Source organism: Nerophis lumbriciformis, linkage group LG02 (assembly GCF_033978685.3).
Source record: "Nerophis lumbriciformis linkage group LG02, RoL_Nlum_v2.1, whole genome shotgun sequence".
In the NCBI taxonomy this organism is placed as follows: Eukaryota; Metazoa; Chordata; class Actinopteri; order Syngnathiformes; family Syngnathidae; genus Nerophis; species Nerophis lumbriciformis.
This window is the reverse complement of record NC_084549.2, coordinates 25,347,722-25,367,663: the sequence shown is the minus strand read 5'-3', so window position 1 is coordinate 25,367,663 and position 19,942 is coordinate 25,347,722. Positions and strand designations below refer to the sequence as shown.

At 38.6% G+C, this 19,942-nt stretch overlaps 1 long non-coding RNA gene across 1 annotated transcript; it reads right to left on the bottom strand.

Annotated features, from left to right (window-relative positions):
• Positions 1–259: 259 nt before the first annotated feature.
• On the bottom strand, positions 260–19,934 carry LOC133605954 (uncharacterized). The gene is made up of 3 exons (XR_009815201.1): positions 19,865–19,934; positions 11,471–11,541; positions 260–405 (listed from the first exon to the last, which is right to left on the bottom strand). It is a non-coding gene; the product is annotated as an uncharacterized lncRNA (long non-coding RNA).
• Positions 19,935–19,942: the final 8 nt, after the last annotated feature.

The window sequence follows — 19,942 nt, the reverse complement described above, 5'->3', positions numbered from 1 at the left end:
GGGACCCCTTAAAACAAAACAAAGAGTTTACTAGCGGACATAAGATAAAAGCAAGGAGATCACGAGAAGACGCACTACATGGGAAAATACTATCTGCTTTAAACATGACTATGGATTAAGAATGAACACTTGAAAATATGTCATTCTCACAGAAGCCCAAGTCTCTTGTCAGGCTGGTGTTTGTGGAACCTCAACCTCATCCTATCGAACGCAAGCTGCTTCAGATCTAGGTTAACCCACACCTGATTCCTTGGGTCCTATCATTTTTAACAGGAAGACATCAAAGGGTCAGGGTCATTGGCCTTCTCAGCACATCACTTACCATCTCTACAGGAGCCCCACGAGGATCCGTCATCTCTCCAATACTGTACACATTATACGCCAATGATTGCAGAAGCACTCGTCCTGGAATACCATACATAAAATATTCAGATGACGGTCATTATGGACACTACTAACACTGAAGGACAGTTACAAGTAGAAATTGACTCATTTACTGATTGGTGCAAAGACAACTGCCTCGACCTCAATACATCTAAAACAGAGAACTGGTTATTGATTTTAGGAAGGAACAACACACCATCAATACACTACACATCAACAAAGACGCAAAAGAACAAGTTGAGTCATACGAATACTTTGAAACCACAATTAATCACAAACTCAAATTCCAAGTCAACAGTGAGAACATTTTACTAAATGTCTTAATCTGCAACGTCTTAATTTCCTCAGAAAACTCTGCAGACTTCTGGTTGATCAGTCAGATGCAATTGCCTTTTACAGATGGTTCACTCAGTCAGTTACGACATTCAACATAACAGCCTGGTAAGGGGCTCTCAGCACAAGTCACAGAACACACTCAATAAGATCATCAAGCCTGGCAGTAAAATTATTGGACGGGAACAGGAACCACTCTCACACATCTACAACAGAAGAGTCGGCTTTAAAGTTATGCAATTAATGCAATTATGCAACTGACAGGACTCATACACTCCACACTCAGTAAAGCCAACCACCCTCGAGTTGCAGGTACAGGTCACTTTTATTCAGCACTAAGAGAGCAATGTCCAGCTTTGTACCCACCACAATCAGACACATTAATAGTAATTAATTCTTGGCATTTTAGTTTATGTTTGATGGATTAATTGTAGATGTATTGTATTATTAACTCATGGCATTTTAGCAATATAGACTCTTGTATTTTGTTGTATCATCGATTAAAGACTCGAGGACTTAAATTCTTGACATTTTAGCTTCCAACAGACTCGTCTTGTTGCCTAATGTTTTAGCGTGTAATTGATGTTGACTCAGTTCACTGACGCTACTTCACACCTGACGTTCCTAAGGGATAAATAAAGTACTTGAATTTAATTGAAGGCATTTGGAAGGTAATATTCAAAATGGCCGCCCAAAATTTTGGCATTTTGTGGATATTTAGGCGATGTTTTCACATACTTTGGTAATATAATTGGATATAGTTTAATGCATAAAATTAAAAACAATTCAACATACAAAGAGCATTTATTTTTCCACTAAACTGGTAGTTTAAGTCGGGCGCCTTTCATCACAAATATGTGAGTATTGAAGCACTTTAAAGAGTCTACTATTAAGAGGGTCTATTAAGATATAGTTCAAGCTCAGCAGAAAGGTAGACAGCTAGGCAGAAACTGAAGAGGCACTTTTTTTATTGTCAACAGTTTAATCTGCTGTCAAGAGCTCTCTTACTCCCACCATTCATCCACTTCTGGCCTTCACAATAATGGCACTACTCATCACATTCCATCCAACTGTGCTAATTTTAAAGCCATTTTCAGGGAAAATGGCTTTATTAGATGTTGATTATTGTTCCAAACTTGTTATGTAAATGTTACACAGTACTTATTGCGCTGCTCGCCAAACTTAGAAGGGGTCATATTGTGATTTTTTTTTTTATAACATAATATGTGGTTCTTTGGTCAAAAATGTACATGAATTATGTTTGACCAATTTCATCCATGTTGTAGTTCATGCGCTTCCATATGTGTGACGATCTGTCACATTAACGTCTCGTTGTGTTTCCTTGGTTTGTGTTTATTTCCTGTGTAGCGCTATTATGTTGGGTTCCTTTTCCTGCTTGTCTCCCTGAGAGCTATTTTTCCTCACCTGCCGCTGATTGGCAGCTTGGCCACACCTGTTGTCAATCAGTCGGCTGCTATTTATGCCTGCCTCGCCCTCCAGTCAGGGCTCGATGATCGTTTTCTGTTTCCTGTATTCAACTGCATGGTCCCTGTATGTGCATTTCCCAGTTGCACTAGCTCCTTTTGACATTAAAGTCAGGTTTACCTGCGCTACGCCTTCCATCTCTGCATCTTGGGGTTCAAGACCTACAGAACCTGACAACATGGAGTCTACTTACAGATAATTTTACATGCTAATTTGTAGTAGAAATGGCAACAGCGGAGGATACACGTACAAGTACGAGCCAGTGTGCCCCACAACAAGAGGATAGAGAAAAAGAAGGCGCTTAATGAAGACAGTGCAGACTACAATGGCGGACTCACGCACAGCACTTTAGGTATATGTTTACTATAGACTGATAATCCGCTGACAAAGTTGTGCAAATTCCAAATGGCTCGTTGGGAGGAAGTATGGAGGACGGTAAGATTGTTTCATAAATACCGTATTTTCCAAACTATAGAGTGCGCCAGTATATAAGCCGCACCTACTAAATTTTAGAAGAAAAAACTATTTTTCCCCATATTAGCCGCACTGGACTATAAGCTGCAAATATACACATTGTAAAATTAGTTATTTACTCAGAAGTCTTTTATAAATGTTTATACCTTAATTGTTTCCAAATAATGTCTGTAAAACAGCTGAACAATACAAAAAGAAAGCCATTTTAAGTTAATAATACTACCACAGACACTTGTAAACGTGTTAACATATTCAGTTCATTTTTTTCAGGCAAAGACACAGAAAAAGTACAAGGTAGACAACATATAATAATATTAATCCAGTTTTGCCTGAAAGGAAGTGGGAAGAAGATAACATATTTTATCTCAACCCCAGTTCTCCATTCAGTGATTAATACATTGAGCTTCTTTGTTACTTTGTTCAAGGATTATAATAGGAATGTTATATCATGGTGGCATTACCACAGGTAACAAATAATTATTACACTGTAACAATAATTTGTAGCAACAATGTAAGAAGAATGAACAATACCAAAAATAGTTATGGACAATATACCAACGATGGTCAGGAAACATTGAACATTTGTTAAATGTTAAATTAAAGACCCTCATCTCTATATTTTAACCAGATCCGATGTTGGTATAACAATTTGAATAGATAAATAGTTTGGCATTGCTTGTGTTGTAAATCCTGTTTGTTCCAGAGTTTTACTCTGCATAGAGACACACAAAAACTTTAGGAGTGGTTTGAGCTCTCGGCAATAAAAAATATTCAAAAACCTCTCAAGTTATGAGCCCGCACTGGTGTTATAAAAAACATTGTAGATTAAGCGGTAATACTTTATTAAATGCTGTATATAAGATTATTGATGTATTATATTGAACAAGATCATCAAATTTGATTGCATAAACAGATTATGAGTATGTTGTGAAAAACAACCTTGTGAATGATCCGCACTGCTCTTTTCTGTAATCTGATCAGAGGATTAAATGTGTTCTGGTAAGTATTTCCCCACACTTCAACACAATGTGTAAGCACAGTGGGAGTACCAAGGCACATAATAAAGTACAGACAACATTTTTATTAAGGTGTAGTTTTGCTTTGTTTACAATTGCGAGGCTTTTGGAGATGTTTGCTAATACTAACGACGTTAGCTTCATTACAGTTCAATCGCACGTACAAATATGCATGAAAACATTCCAACAGACATCACACATGGAACAGTTTAGCAAATAAGAATTGTTTTAGATATATTGTAAAACTTACAAACGTTGCTGGGAGTGATGAATGAAGAGTCCGTACGAGTGGAAACACTACGGACTGCACTTGTACTTCTAGTTCAAAGCTTTAAAAAGCACGAATCACTCTAGACATTCACCCAGCAGTGAGCCAACTCGTGAAAAATATGGCATCGTAGCACAAACTATAACACACCATTTCAGTGCCTTTGCATGTGTTTTAGGAAAACTCTCTGCATTAAGGCTGTCAGCGAAGAAAATCCATAAATTAGCAGCACCGTTTTATAAGCCGCAGAGTTCAAAGTGTAGGAAAAAAGTAGCGGCTTATAGTTCACAATTGACGGTATCTCCGCAATGCCACCACGGTTTCATTTCACATTTTCGGGACTATGCAGATCCCTAATAAAAACAGGTACCAATAGGTAAGAAAAGTTGTTTTTGTCTAATAGGGCCCTTTTATTGTGCAACTCGCATGGTAGTTTCTAACAACATGATACATTATTACCCAATGACTCGGTTTGTCTTGGGCCCCCAAATGACTAAATATGCCTCTGGCTGCACGGTCAGGAACGGCCTCTGCTATGGCACTGGAATTAATATGTGACTAAGTGTTAGTCACATGTGGTGTTGAAGTCAGGTTTCATGAGAAGATTGGTTGCTAGAATGTCATCAATTAGTTTATTTCGGCCTAATGAATCACAACAATTGTTTTATGAAGCTAAAATGATGGTCAACAAAGAGGCTAGATTTGTGTGGCAGAGTAGAGTGGGGTGTTGATGTTTTATATGTTTTCTCCCTTTACAGTCCCAACAGTGCCATGCAGAGCCTGATGTACACTCCTCATTAGAAGTGTACTATGATGCTGCAAGAGAGAAATACCTTAGGGTCACTAAAAACCGATATAAACATGACGATGAGGATATGAGCCATCAAAAACCTCTGCTCTCAAATATAATCACCTAATCATGACAGTGTAACTCCAAGTCAATCACACGTGTGGGATACTAGACAGTCCTGTTAAAAAGCAATAACGATTGTGAATTAATTTCAGCCTGCTGTTGTGCAAATGGGACAGACAACAGGCGGACACAAGAGGTTATTATTAGGATAGGAAGGTTTTTGTATTTTTCCAGTGCCCTCGCCACACATGGTAGTTTAAAGGATGTATCAAAAGCACAGAGAAGTGACTCAGGTTCAACAGGGTGTCAAGAGTGTCGAGAAGATACTGTACCAGGAGACAGGCCAGTCCATTCGGAGAGTTGAAACAAAAATAAATCACTGAAATCAAGGTCAAAAATTATTTTTGACCAACAAGATACTGTATGTTTTTTACCAAAATTTTTATGTTAAACGAGTTTGCTTATCAGAATCAGAATCAGCTTTATTGGCCAAGTATGTTTAACACACAAGGACTTCGTAGATTGTGATCTCTTGTTGTTCACTATAGAAATGTTATATAAACGATTAACTAAAAATAGAAACACGTACTTAAATAACTAATATGTAGAAGGCTAATAAATAATCGTACAGTGGTGAATAGAGCAAAGCATAAAGATGATGACGTGAACATGAGTTAGTACATTCACAGTGACAGATTAGTTATTTCCCAGCATTCATCAGGATAAGCCTGAGGAAAGGAATTTATGACCGGTTGTTTTGGCGTAAAGTGATTTCTAACGCCTGCCGTAGGGTAGGGGTTTAAACAGTTTGTGATCAGGGTTTGAGGGGTCTGCAGTGATCCTAGCTGCCCGTTTGCTGACCCTGGAATGGGGGGACGGTCGACACCGATGATGTTTTCTATAGTCCTAATTGTCCGTTGTAGTCTGTGTCTGTCCAGCTTGGTTGCAGATCCAAACCAGATGGTGATGGAGGTGCACAGGACAGACTGAATGATGTGTAGAACATGATGAGCAGTTCCTGCATGGGGCAGGTTGAACTTCTTGGCCTGGCGCAGGAAGTACTACCTCTGCTGTGCCTTTTTTCTGACTGTGTCTATGTGGGAGGGCCACGTCAGGTCCCGTGAGATTGTGAACTACAGGAACCTGAAAGAGTCCACAGTAAAGACTGTGCGGTTCAGAATGATGACAGGAGATTGAGAGGGGGTGTTTTTTCTGAAGTCCACTGTCATCTCCACAGTTTTGAGCGAGTTCAGCTCCATATGGCTCTGACAGCACCAGAGAGCTAGCTGTTCAACCTCCTGTCTGTAGGCAAACTTGTATAACACCGATGATGGTGGGGTCGTCTCCAAACTTCAAGAGTTTCACAGACAAATCCCCTGAGGTGCAGTCATTGGTATAAAGGGAGAAAAACAGTAAAGAGAAAACACACCCCTTCGTGGCGCCTGTGCTGATTGTCCGGATGTTGGATGTGATGTTACCCCGCCTTATCTGCTGCCTCTTATCAGTTAGGAAGATTGTGATGCACAGGTGGAGGCTGGCACTGTGTGCTAGGTGAATTTACGGCACAGGATAGCCGGGATGATGGTGTCAAATCTGGAGCTGTAGTCCACAAACAGGATCCTAGCGTAGGTCCCTGGGGAGTCGAGGTGATGCAGGATGGGCTTCAGTCCCATGTCGACTGCATGCTCCACCAACCTGGTTGTCCGACGGACAAACTGCAGGGGGCCTGTGATGTCATTCAGTCTCTTAAAGGACTTCACGACCGCAGACCTCAGGGCTACAGGTCTGTAGTCATTGAGTCCTGTGATAGCAGGTTTCTTTAGGACTTGGATGATGGTGGCACTTTTGAAGCAAGAGGGCACTTCCCACAGCTCCAGTCATGAGTTGAAGATCTGCGTGAAGATTGAGGCCAGCTGCTCAGCACAGACTCTCGGGCAGAAAGCTGACACTCTGTCTGGTTCTGGAGACTTTCTTATCTTTTGTTTTTTTAAAGAGCTGGCACACATCCTTTTCACAGATCGTACAGATCGCAGGTGGGGCCCAGGGGAAAATGGGGTCGGGGTTAAGGGGGCAGCAGGGAGGGCAGCGACTGGGTGTTGTCATGATGGTTGTGAAAACCTGCAGTAGAAGTTGTTCAGGTCCTCAGCCAGTCTGCTGTTACCTGCAGGGTTGGGTGTGAGTTTCCTGTAGTTTGACCTCTCACAGGCCTTTCTAATCTGCTGAGGGGTCCTTAGCTGAGAAGCTTTGTTTTAGCTTCTCAGTGTAGCTCCCTTTTTAGATACCCTGGACCTTGAACAGGACCCAGTACCAACTCCTGTCGAAGTCCTACTTGGCCTGACGCAGCTTCCTAAGCTGAGGTGTAAACCAGGGCTTGTTGTTGTATATGCAGAGGGTCAAGCCGATGTATTATGTCACAGTGTCAATGAGTTTGTCCAGATTTTCTGATGCAATTTCAAAGACACTCCAGTCTATACAATCAAAGTAGGTCTGTACTGCTGCTTTGATTCATTTTGACCATCTCTTCGCAGTCCTTAATACAGGCTTAACTGTTTTTATCAGCTGCCTGTAGGTCGGGATAAGGTGAATCAGACAGCGATAAGAATCTTTTATTGTTGTGAAGCAGTGGTCAAGTGTGTTAGCTCCATGGTGGGGTACTTAATATGCTGTCTGTATTTGGGGAGGTTTGTGGGTTATTTATACATTACATTACCTTAATTTATTTTCGTGTAATATGTAATAAAACACTGATTTTTACGGAGCCCCTAAAGCAGTGGTTCTTAACCTGGGTTCGGTGAGTAGGCCTCAGGAGTTCGGCAGAGCCTCCGCCGCGGAGGTCACACATCAGACTCATCATGTAAATAAAAACTTCTCCCTATCGGCGTATTATGGATACGTCCTGGGCATGACGTTAAAGTGCATCCGGCAGTGGAGGCTCCTCTATGGGGTCTTGGGGCACTAGGAGGTTAACCCCTTTACTACTGTTACCCCAGGTGGCCCTTGGCAAAGGCCTAGTACCTGACTGCCCCCTAGCCAGGGATACAGTGAAGACCTCAACGTCTTGGACTCCATGCCACTGGACCCTGACCCGATTCTGTCAAGGATCGTGTGGTGACAATCTGTGCACCAGTCTCCCCACGTAAAACAAAGTCACGTAAAGGGTAGAGATACACCCCTACCAGGAGGATCGTCATACTCGTTCGAGTGACCGCCGATGATGATGATTACGGATACGGCAACAGCCGAAGTCACACTGATTTGCAGGTGTGTAATTTGTTGTGAGTTCATGCATGTTGGTTTTGTTCTTTGAACAAGGTGATGTTCATGCACGGTTCATTTTGTGCACCAGTAAAAAAAACTACTAACTTTGTCTTGAATTTTAAAAAAAAACTAAACACGAGATACATGTCTAAAAAAAATTAAAAGATAAAAAAGAATTATAAAAAAAAAAAATTCCCCCATGTACCTTTAGGGGCTCCGTACATTTTAAAGGTGTGGCGACTTTTTATTTTATTTTGTAGTAGTTGAAGCGACTTCCTTGTTTATTTACGAAAACCGGTCAACTTCCTTTGTTTCCACTTTAATGAACTACTACTACTACAAGTGACACCGAGGCCACTTTAGGGCCACATTGGGGCCCGTGCATGTTTCTGTTGGAGTCTGATATGGATCACATTTTACTTGCAGTGCAAACAGTCAGCCGGAAAAAAAATGTGTTTTCGAAAAAATACGATTTGGCCTTCATTCACGGTCACACATCAGTGTGAGCAAAGTGGGCGAAGTGTCTTGCCCAAGGACGCAATGACTGACTAGAATGGCAAAAGCTGGAGTCGAACCTGTAACCCTCAAGTTGCAGACACAGACGCTCTATCATCTGAGCCACGCTGCCCCATCTCATTGGGCCCCACCAGCTAGTCCAGAGCAATCGAACGACCTCGGCACTATAATAAACTAGGATGTACCGTATTTTCCGGACCATAGGGCGCACCGGACTCAGAGAGCACATTTTAACATGTAACATACTTTTTAAAAAGAGAAAGTAACTTTTCGATAATAAATATTGTATAATAACAGTACAATAGAATGTACTGCAAACAACTATAGTAGTTTTACTAAGTAATGTAATAATAATGTACCGTATTTTCCAGACCATAGGGCACACCGGATTATAAGGCGCACTGCCGATGAACGGTCTATTTTTAATCTTTTTTCATATATAAGGCGCACCGGATTATAGGGTGAATTAAAGGAGTCTTTTTTTTTTTCTTTTTTTTTCTAAATGTAATACACTTCCTTGTGGTCTACATCAGTGGTCTCCAACCACTGGGCTACGGCCCAGTACTGGTCCGTGGATCGATTGGTACCGGGCCGCACAAGAAATTAAAAAAAAAATTATACATATATATATATAATCAACATAAAAAACACAAGATACACTTACAATTAGTGCACCAACCCAAAAAACCTCCCTCCCCCATTTACACTCATTCACACTCATTCGCACAAAAGTGTTGTTTCTTTCTGTTATTAATATTTCTGGTTCCTACATTATATATCAATATAGATCAGTTTTACAGATCATCTTCAAGCCGTTTTCTGACAGTCGCTTCCGGATGCGCTGTTTTGTGGGCGGTCTTATTTACGTGGCTCACCTTCGGCAGCATCTTTTCTCAGTCATCTTTGTTGTAGCGGTATAGCATGCAAGGACGGGAGTGGAAGAAGTGTCAAAAGATGGAGCTAATTGTTTTAATGACATTTAGACTTTACTTAAATGAATAACGGAGCAGCATCTCCTCATCCGCCAGAAATGTGTTCCGTGAAAAAAACGTTCAACCGGAACTCTCTAATAACTAAAGTTCCTTGGGTGAATTATGTAAACTAACTACACTGGTATGTTTTAGCACTTTCATGGCAGATATAAGTAAGAACTTTACACTACTTTATATTAGAAATGGCAACAGCGCAGGATGAATGTCCCATAACAAGAAGATAGAGAAAAAGAAGAAGCTTATCGACTACGGTGTCGGCACTGACTACAAAGGTGGACGCGTGCAATTTTTCAGGATTTATGCAGATCCCAAATACAAATCAGCAGGTACCAGAAAGTAAGAAAAGTTGTTTTGCATAATATTGCGAAACAAAACGCCAGATAATGTCTTACCTTATACACACACCATAATGATACTCGCATGTTGAAGGACAGTACAATCCATCAAGCGGTGCGGCTTCATAGCTTACCAAAGTCATACTAAACATTTTGATAGCTTTTTGAGCACCGTGTGTAATGTTCTATATTTTCAATGGAACATATACAATTTTGGTGTTGTTTACTTGAGTCATGTTGCATATCTCTTATGTGTGACTGCCATGATATTGCAGTCTTCATGTATATTTTATGTGTGACTGCCATCTACTGGTCACACTTATAATTTCCCCATGTACCAAATAAAATAGCTCCGAGGTCGGTAAGCACAACCAAAATAATTCTGTACATTAGGCGCACCGGGTTATAAGGCGCAGGTTTTGAGAGAAAAAAAAAGGATTTTAAGTGCGCCTTATAGTCCGTAAAATACAATAATGCTTTTCAGGATGCTAAAAGAGGCAAAGAATGAGCCAAAAGCTCCAACAAGGTAACATCGCCTTTACTCTGCATTATATGCAAATGAGTGTGGGAGTGCCGTAAATAACCTTCTCCATATCTAATTCATGATGCAAGCTGATGTGTGTATTGGCACTCACATTTTTCCTCGTGCAACTTGATGAACACTTTTAATATCACCCAAGGCCCTCGTCTTGCTTACAGTATACCTGCTTCTTATAAATCAGGTGTGTCTAATGAAGATATATGTGCTCTGGGCCTAATTACCTAATGCTGCCTGGTGTGCAATGCTCCCCAGTCTCAACAATCCCTCTTGTCTGAGTCGATGCCCCTGAAGGGAGCACGGAAACACTTGACATGAATTTGTTTAACACCGACTGCGGGAAGTGACAAGTCGACCTTGGTTGCACTGGACTGTGGCGTCGGCTTTATCACTGTCACAGCAGACACTAGAAGAAGAAGACATGATGATGCCAGACTGTAAAAGTTGCTGTTTTTGCTCAATTGCTCATTAAAATATGTGTACTCGGGGTCAGCGTATCCCCCATAAACAACTATCTCTATTATGACACTCCATTGAGACTACATTGGATATGTCTTTATCTATTATACCCACCAGCATACACTATGCCAAAAAAACTCAGCCAGCACTTAGTATTTATTTTGTGTCGGGAGTAAATACAGTGAGTAACTGGGGTCTTTAGAAAACAAAAACACAAGCAGCTGTGTTCTTCAATCTGTGTACAATTAATTAGCAGTCTTTGTTTTTGTGTGACATAAGGCAGTCAATGAATGTTTACGCCAACAATGAAAGCAGTGAGATATAAGACTTTGGGTCCTCTCACTTTGTTTCCAAATGCAATCTCCTCAAACAACGTCTGCGTAAAGGTGCCCTAATGCTTTCCTAATTAAGTTCTTTCTATCACCCTCAAACCACATGCCATATATTTAAATGGAGGTGGAGACTTGCCTGTTATTAAGCCCTTACTCACCACCCCATGGTAAAAAGTCACTAATTGTGAAAGAAAAATAAGAACATTATATTAGATAAAAATACATACTGTTTGTTGTGTTTTCGTGCAGGGTTTTTCATAGTCGGAGGTGCCAGTAGACTTCACGGGAGATGTAACACCTTGAGAAAAGCAAAGAAAACATGGTTTATGGTTTAAGTTTATTTTGAACATGCCTACAGTTAAAAACATGATACATCACAGTTTCTTATTTCAACATGTTCGAAAAGGAAAACCCCTTTTCCACTTCACAGCAATTACTAACATATGTATTCACTTCCTGTTCTCGATCTGTACACAATTTACTACATAAATAATACAATTAAAAAAAAATTTAAATAAATAAATAGTCAAGTAATCTTGTTTTCTAAATGTAAAATGTTTATCAAGATTTTTCTTCTTTGTACTTTGTAAACGCTTGTAAACTGGATCATATTAGTACTTTGTTTGACTTTTTTGCCTCATCCATCCCATAATTTAATTCCACATACTGATATGCTAAAGGTCTTAAGTGTTATACTTGCATACACATGTTTTAAATTACATTTTTCCCTAAGCTTATATTTTTCCTCTTTTGTTGAGAAGAATTGTTGCACATTCTTGAGTAGCAGTTTATAGTTTGCTTTGTGCATAATTTTAGCTGTATGCAAATTCACTATATCGTTTAATTTCAATATTTTTGATTGAATAAATAAAGGGTTTAAATGTTCTCCATATCCAACCTTAGGTACTTGTAATATTCTAACTGACCTCTTTTGTAACAGTTAGTGAATGAAGGGTACTTTTGTAGTTATTTTGCTATATTTTAACACAATAACTTAGATATGGTACAGTATACCGGTCCTAATAAAGTAACGCGGTACTTATGAGTTAAAAACGGTAATATACTGCCTCTGAATAATACCGGTACTTTTTTTTTTTACGGACATTACGGCGCGCCGTCGTCACGTTGTGACATTGCTAGAGCAGAGGTGCATGTTCTGCAACGCACACATACGGAGTACTTACAAGCAGACACGATGTGGTGACATAAGGGGCAGAATGAACGCATTTTAGCTAAAAACAACAATAAATGTGAAGCTACACACTGAAGCGCCGCTCGACAAGAAGTGCTTTAAAACACAGCTAGCGGCTAACATGCATCCGCTACTTTATGCATTAGCTATTTCTCATTCACTAATCCTTGCCTCCATGGCGACAAATAAACTACATTTATTACAAGTATCATCCCTGCAGGACAGTATCATCCCTGCAGGACAAGGAATAGCTAAATATGCTGCAGTATGCACCGCAGAAGGATAACATAACTCACTGCTCACAGCAAGCTGGCGCTACTTAATGTAAACAAATGGGTTCATACATCGATTGTAATGATACCAAGTGCAAACGCTGTAACTACAACGATTATATCAATACTTTTTTATTGTCAAAATGTTTTGTCATCTTTTTATTGTTTATAATGTCTGGGAATATGTCCTTGGACACAGGAGAACTGTAATTATGATGAATATGATCCTGTAACTACTTGGTATTGGATAAATGATAAATAAATGTGTAGAATCACCTAAAACTAATGTAAAGTACCCAACCAACAAAGTAATGCTTATTACGTTTTAACAGAAGAGTAGATAGAACAGGTTAAAACCAAAAGTAAGCAGATATTAACAGTAAATGAACAAGTAGATGAATCATTTTTCTACCGCTTGTCCCTCATAATTTTGACAAAACAATAGAATGGGAAATGACACAATGTGACACAGCTGAATTAGGAGTCTTTTTTTGTTTATTTACTACTAAAAGAGTAGTTGTCTAGAATGTTCACTATCTTATTTTATGACAAAACTATTACTTGATTGCAATAAGAAACATATCTTTACTGTAGTGTTGTCCCGATACCAATATTTTGGTACCGGTACCAAAATTATTTCAATACTTTTCGGTACTTTTTGATACTTTTCTAAATAAAGTGGACCACAAAAAAATTGCATTATTGGCTTTATTTTAACAAAAAATCTTAGGATACATTAAACATATGTTTGTCCTTAAATAAAATAGTGAACATACAAGACAACTTGTCTTTTATTAATAAGTAAGCAGAAAAAAGGCTTCTAATTTAGTCATTTTCCATTCGGTTATTTTGTCAAAATATTAAGCACAAGTAGTAGAAAATGAATTATTAATCTACTTGTTCATTTACTGTTAATATCTGCTTATTTTCTTTTTTAACATGTTCTATCTACACTTCTGTTAAAATGTAATAATCTTCTGTTGTCTGGATGCTTTACATTAGTTTTGGAAGATACCACAAATTTGGGTATCGATCCGATACCAAGTAGTTACAGGACCATACATTGGTTATATTTAAAGTCCCAGTGTCCAAGGACATATTTCCTGAGTTTATAAACATAATATAATTTTTTTTAAACAAAAGAAGATGCTGTGATGGCAAAAATATCGACGTAATCATAGTAGTATCGACTAGATACGTTCCTATACTTGGTATCATTACAGTGGATGTTAGGTGTAGATTCACCAATGGTGTTTGTTTACATTTTGACGCCGGTGAGCTACGGTGTGTAGTGAAGCATGTTTATCTATTCCTCGTCCTGCAGGGATGATACTTGTAAGAAACTTACTTTATTTGTCGCCATGGAGGCGAGGATTAGTGATTTAGAAGTAGCTAAAACACTGCCGACTGGGGCTGCACTTTAGCCGCTAGCTAGCTAGCCATGTCTTAAAGCATCCCTTCCGGTGGGCGTTTCAGTGTTATAACTTCACCTTTATCTTTAGTTTTTAAGTCAAAATGTGTCCGTTCTCCCTTTTCTGTCTACACACTGTCTGTTTGTAAGTACTCCGTGATTATGCGTTACCGAACATGCTCCTCTGCTCGTAAACCAGCAATGTCACGACGTGACGACGACGGGGGATGGCGGATCGGTACTTTTCAGAGGTGGAATAGTACTGAATATGATTCATTAGTATCACGGTACTATACTTATACCGGCATACCGTACAACCCTAATTGAATGTAAAAAAAAGTCTCGAAAAGTATCGAAATACATTGTGGTACCGGTACCAAAATGTTGGTATCGTGACAACCCTACAACAACGAGCATGACATATTTTTCAAAACTTGCTAATTTTACATGTATCAACGGCAAATGCTGTTGACTTTCAGTCCGTATGGATGACAGTAAATAGAATCTGAAGCAAGCAGAAACCTAAACACAAAAGCCTCTAAGGGGAGGCTCACTGTGCCACCTAAAATCCCCCGTCAACAATTCCCAAGTTGACTAATACTGTAGTCATGGCAGCCCCTCCCAATGAGCAGAACATGTGCTGTGTAGGGTCCCGTTTTGCGTGCAGAAGCGCAAGTAAAATGTCAATCACTGAATGACAGGTAGCTTCATATGAAATTGTATTGCAACAGTATTTGTAGCCCCTTACTGCGCCATCATTGATAAAAGGCAAATTTCCCCAAAAACATTAATTTTAGTGTTAGTGCCGGGCTTGGAAACACTTGTACTAGTGTCATGGTAAATGGGTTATACTTGTATAGCACTTTTCTACCTTCAAGGTACTCAAAGCGCTCTGACACTATTTCCACATTCACCCATTCACACACTGATGGCGGGAGCTGCCATGCAAGGCCCTAACCACGACCCATCAGGAGCAAGGGTGAAGTGTGTTGCTCAAGGACACAACGGACATGACTAGGTTGGTAGCAGCTGAGGATTGAACCAGGAACCCTCAGGTTGCTGGCACGGCCACTCTCCCAACCGCGCCACGCCGTCACAGCTGGTGATGTATCATTTAATTATGTTTAGGTTGTTATTTTGCACTAAAGAAAATAATTATGGAATCATTTATTTCGCATGATTGTGTTTTTGTACAAAACAGAATTAAATTCAAGTTTAATTGAAAAAGTATTAAAATTGTTTCACGTGAATTAAAAAAAAAGGGGGTGGGAGCTCAATGTAAAATTGTGTTTAGGGCTCCAACTGAGCAGGGGGCTGCCCTGACTAGTTTAATGTTTTAAGTCAGGTGCAGTAAGTGTATTTATATATTTAATGTATTTATTCTGCTGCCCTCTACTGGAAACTGACTATTAGTACAGTTAAAAAATGGCTTTCTTCTATCCATCCATTTTCTACCGCTTGTCACTTTCGGGGTCGCGGGGGGTGCTGGATTCTATTTGATCATAAATGTTATGGATAGAATTTGTTTTTTTGGTTATGAAATCATTTAAACATACTGTGCTTTAATGAAGAATAAAGGAGGTGGTTAATAGTTTGTGGTAAAATATGACTATTATATAACATACTGTTTGAGTGCAGTTTAAAATAAATGTTCAAATTAGGGCTGTCAAAATTCATGAGTTACCTCATGTGATTATTCAAAAAAAGTGCATTAATCATGAACACACTTAGATTAATCATGCAATTTATTTTGACTGTGAAAGCTCTTTTACCTTAACCGCTATATGGTCAGTGATCCGATCAATGCATAGTACAAAAATGAGGATGACATTCTCACAATAACAATGCATTTGTGTAAAATTATTGGGGTCTTCTCCAAAAATAAATTAATTACTCAAACTTCTAAAATGTGATCCATCTGATTTTTTTAATTTATTTTTTATTTGACAGCCCTTGTTAAAAGTGCTGGTTTTATAACAAAATAAAATCTGCTGATTTATGCTCCAGAGATCAACAAACATTTTATCTGCTTTTTATTTTCATACTTCATCTATCATCTTTTCTACAGTTTTGATGAGAGAAAGAAGACATGTTTCTGAAACAATCAAAGGATTTAATGTAAAGCAGTTTATAGCTCTGTTTTTATAAATTCATTTATTCATCCCTGTACATACAAAAGTATATTAGTAGTTAAAGCTCCCCTTTGCTACACCTTGACGTGCACCTCCCAAAAGTGTATCGAATTCGACTGTAATAGTACCTCAACTTACAACCCAGCAGGCACCAGACATTGATACAACGTTGATATAACATACATGTCCTTTGAAACTGACTTAAAAAACAATGTTGCAAAATAATTGCATTTGTAAATTGAGTCTAACGTTGGATCCACGTTAAAATGACCAAATTTCAATGGTCAAATCAACGTCAAAACCTGACATTGAATGAACGTTGTCAAAAAGTATGTTGTTCCAACATCAGGTTTAAGTTGCTCAACAACAGGACCTAATTCAACAAGTTCTTAACGTTGTTTTAATGTCTTGTGCCTGCTGGCAAGCTTCATTTTTTATGTGAAAGAGCTCTTAACTCAAAACACTTGTATCTTTATTTGGTGCTTGCCCCCCCAAAACAGCACAATTTTAACATGTAACCTGCTTTATAAAAAGAGAAAGTAACTTTTCGATAACAAATATTGTATAAAAACAGTACATTAGAATGTGCTGCAAACAACTATAGTAGTTTTACTATGTAATAATAATGTACAGCATTTACCTTAGAGAGAGAACTTTCATGGTATCTCCTTCCAGCTGCTTCTCTATCAAACACACCATCAGCAGCTTTTCTTTTCTTTTTTTTTTTTTTTTTTTTTTTTTGTCCTGTCCAGCTTCTTAGGCAAATCATATAGTTGATGTAGATGCCCATGTCGGCTGTTCAGATTTACTTTACAAAAGAGAAGTGTAGGATACTTCTCTTGTTGCCTTATTTGTATTTGACTTTATTAAATGTATTTATATTATCATTTAGTGCAGCCGGGCCGGAGCAGGAGGGGATAGAAAGAGAAAAAAAAGAAGACAGAGGGGGAAATTGTGGGGACAAGAGGGGGATTAGACAGAGAGACAAAAACAACAACAACAACAACAATAGAGCAACATCAGCAAATATGACATGTACAAATATGATGGTAAAAGTAATAGCAAATAAGCAGTTAGCGAAAAATAAAAAATAATACAGAAATGACAATGAGCATTATTACACTACAAATGGATCAATACAAATACCAATAGAAATAGCGCTATTGATAATGAACAATACCAATAATTTACCTTTATTATCAACAATACAGTTGTTTAAATGCAACAATACATATACGTAATGATAACTTGAGATACGAAAGAATGCAGAAAAATGGAGGGGGAGAAAGAGAAGCAACCTACATTAACCTTGTAGATTGTTATAGTCACAATAGGTTAAGCTTTGTCAGTGTGCCATGTGTTACACCCAGTTTACCCTAGGGCAACAACGTTAATATATGTTTGATGAAACGTGATTATGTGCATGAGTGTAAGTATGCATATGTACTTGTATATGTACAGAATGTGTATATGTGTTTGTACAATGAATGTATATGTACAGAATGTGTATATGTGTTTGTACAGTGAATGTATATGTACAGTATGTGTATGTGTATGTTTGTATATTGAATGTGCGTGTGGATGTACGAACATTAGGTAGGTAAATATGTACTGTATTTGTGTATGTATGTGGGAGCGCAGCTTTTCAATATTTTCATGATTGCATGTACGCCTTTTAGATCTAATATCATTGGCTGACGTTATCAACTCATTTGGCTTCTGTATGGTGCAGACTCGCAGTGATATGCTCGAATTGCTTCGCCAAGTTGGCGACATGCTGGGTTATGTTTTTGGTGATTCATTTTTTAACTCAATGAATTGTCCAGTTGTGTTGGCCCTGCGATGAGGTGACGACTTGTCCAGGTTGTTCCCCCGCCTTCCGCCCGAGTCCAGCTGGGATAGGCTCCAGCACCCCCCGCGTACACCGAGAGGGACAAGCGGTAGAAATGGATGGATGGATGGAATATCATCCACTTTTTCTTTTCAGCACAGTCCTTCAAATTCACTTTCTTCCTCATCTTGGTTGAAAAAAACTAAGTTATGTCAATCTCTAGAAGAAAGACCAGATATTTTGGTCGGAGCTTACGGGTTTCACTGTGACAATAATAGTTAACAAATGGCAGGGATGCTTGTAACTCTATTTTTGGGTTGCAACTTATAACATAACACAAGCATAAAACACTCTTAAGTTGAGCTCTCAGATACACCACAGAAGACATTGTTGTTCAGTATCGCCACTATTTCGGTTTACTTGTCACCAAAACTACCTCAAACTATTGATTGACAACCTTGTTAAAAACAATCCCTGCTTTTAAAATCCCAATACTGTAAGTGGATAAAGAGAAGAGAATAACTGTCTTATCTTGTGCCGGGGAGGCATTGAGCATGAGTATGGCGCATTTCAGAAAGACATTGATTCCTTATTTTATTGGACATAGTGTGCATCCACATTTTGTTATGTTACAGCCTTATTTCAAAGCTGAGTAAATTCATTGTTGTCCTCAAAATTATACACACAATACCCCATAATGACAATGTACATTTTTTTTAATATATTTGAAAATGTATTAATTATCAAAAAATCACATACATAAGTAAGTATTCACAGCCTTTGCTCAATACTTTGTTGATGCACTTTTGGCAGCAATTTCAAGCTGCAGTCTTTTTTAATAGGATGCCACAAGCTTGGCACACCTATTTTCGGGCAGTTTCGCTCATTCCTCTTCGCAGCATGTCTCAAGCTCCATCAGGTTGGATGGGAAGTGTTGGTTTTCATCAAGGATGTCTCTGTACATTGCTGTATTAATATTTCCCTCCATCCTGACTTGTCTCCAAGTCCCTGCGGTTCAAAAACATCCCCACAGCATGATGCTACCACTATCATGCTTCACTGCAGGGATGATATTGGTGATGAGCGGCGCCTGTTTACTACAAACAAGATGCCTGGCGGATGGAGCTTGAGACATGCTGCAAAGAATAATGGGCGAAACTGCCCAAAGATAGGTGTGCCAAGCTTGTGGCATCATATTAAAAAAAGACTGCAGCCTGAAATTGTTGCCAAAGGTGCATCAACAAAGTATTGACCAAAGGCTTTGAGTACTTACTTATGTATGTGATTTTTTTATATTTTATAAATTTGCAAATAAAAAAATTACATTGTCATTATGGGGTATTGTGTGTAGAATTTTGTGGACAAAAATTAATTCAACAAAATGTGGAAAAAGTGAAGCACTCTGATTATTTGATTCAAACCAGGGAATGTTGGCAAACTTTTTAATAAGAAATAGCTTCCGTCTGGCCACTATGTGCTTTTTTTTTTTTTTTTTTTTTTTTTTTAACACATTCGCAGATTTGGAAAAAAAAAATTCTTCATGGGGTCTGTATAATTTTGAGAACAAAATTTAATTTATTAAATTTTGAAATAAGGCTGTAACATACTAGGAAAAAAACTGGGTAAAAGTAAAGCGCTGTGAATACTTTACTACCCTATAAATGACGTATCTCTGGAAAACACTGGATATCCTCTCCATAGCTCTATAGCTTGTATTCTTCTTTTTTTATTTGAAGTTTGAACAAAAGTGTGAACCCCAGACCCTTATAAAGAACAAACTTACACGACTTGGGTCTCAAGAAGATGTTGCTATGATGGCAACACAAGACAGACGCCATGTTTGCAGTTCTACTCTTTGACC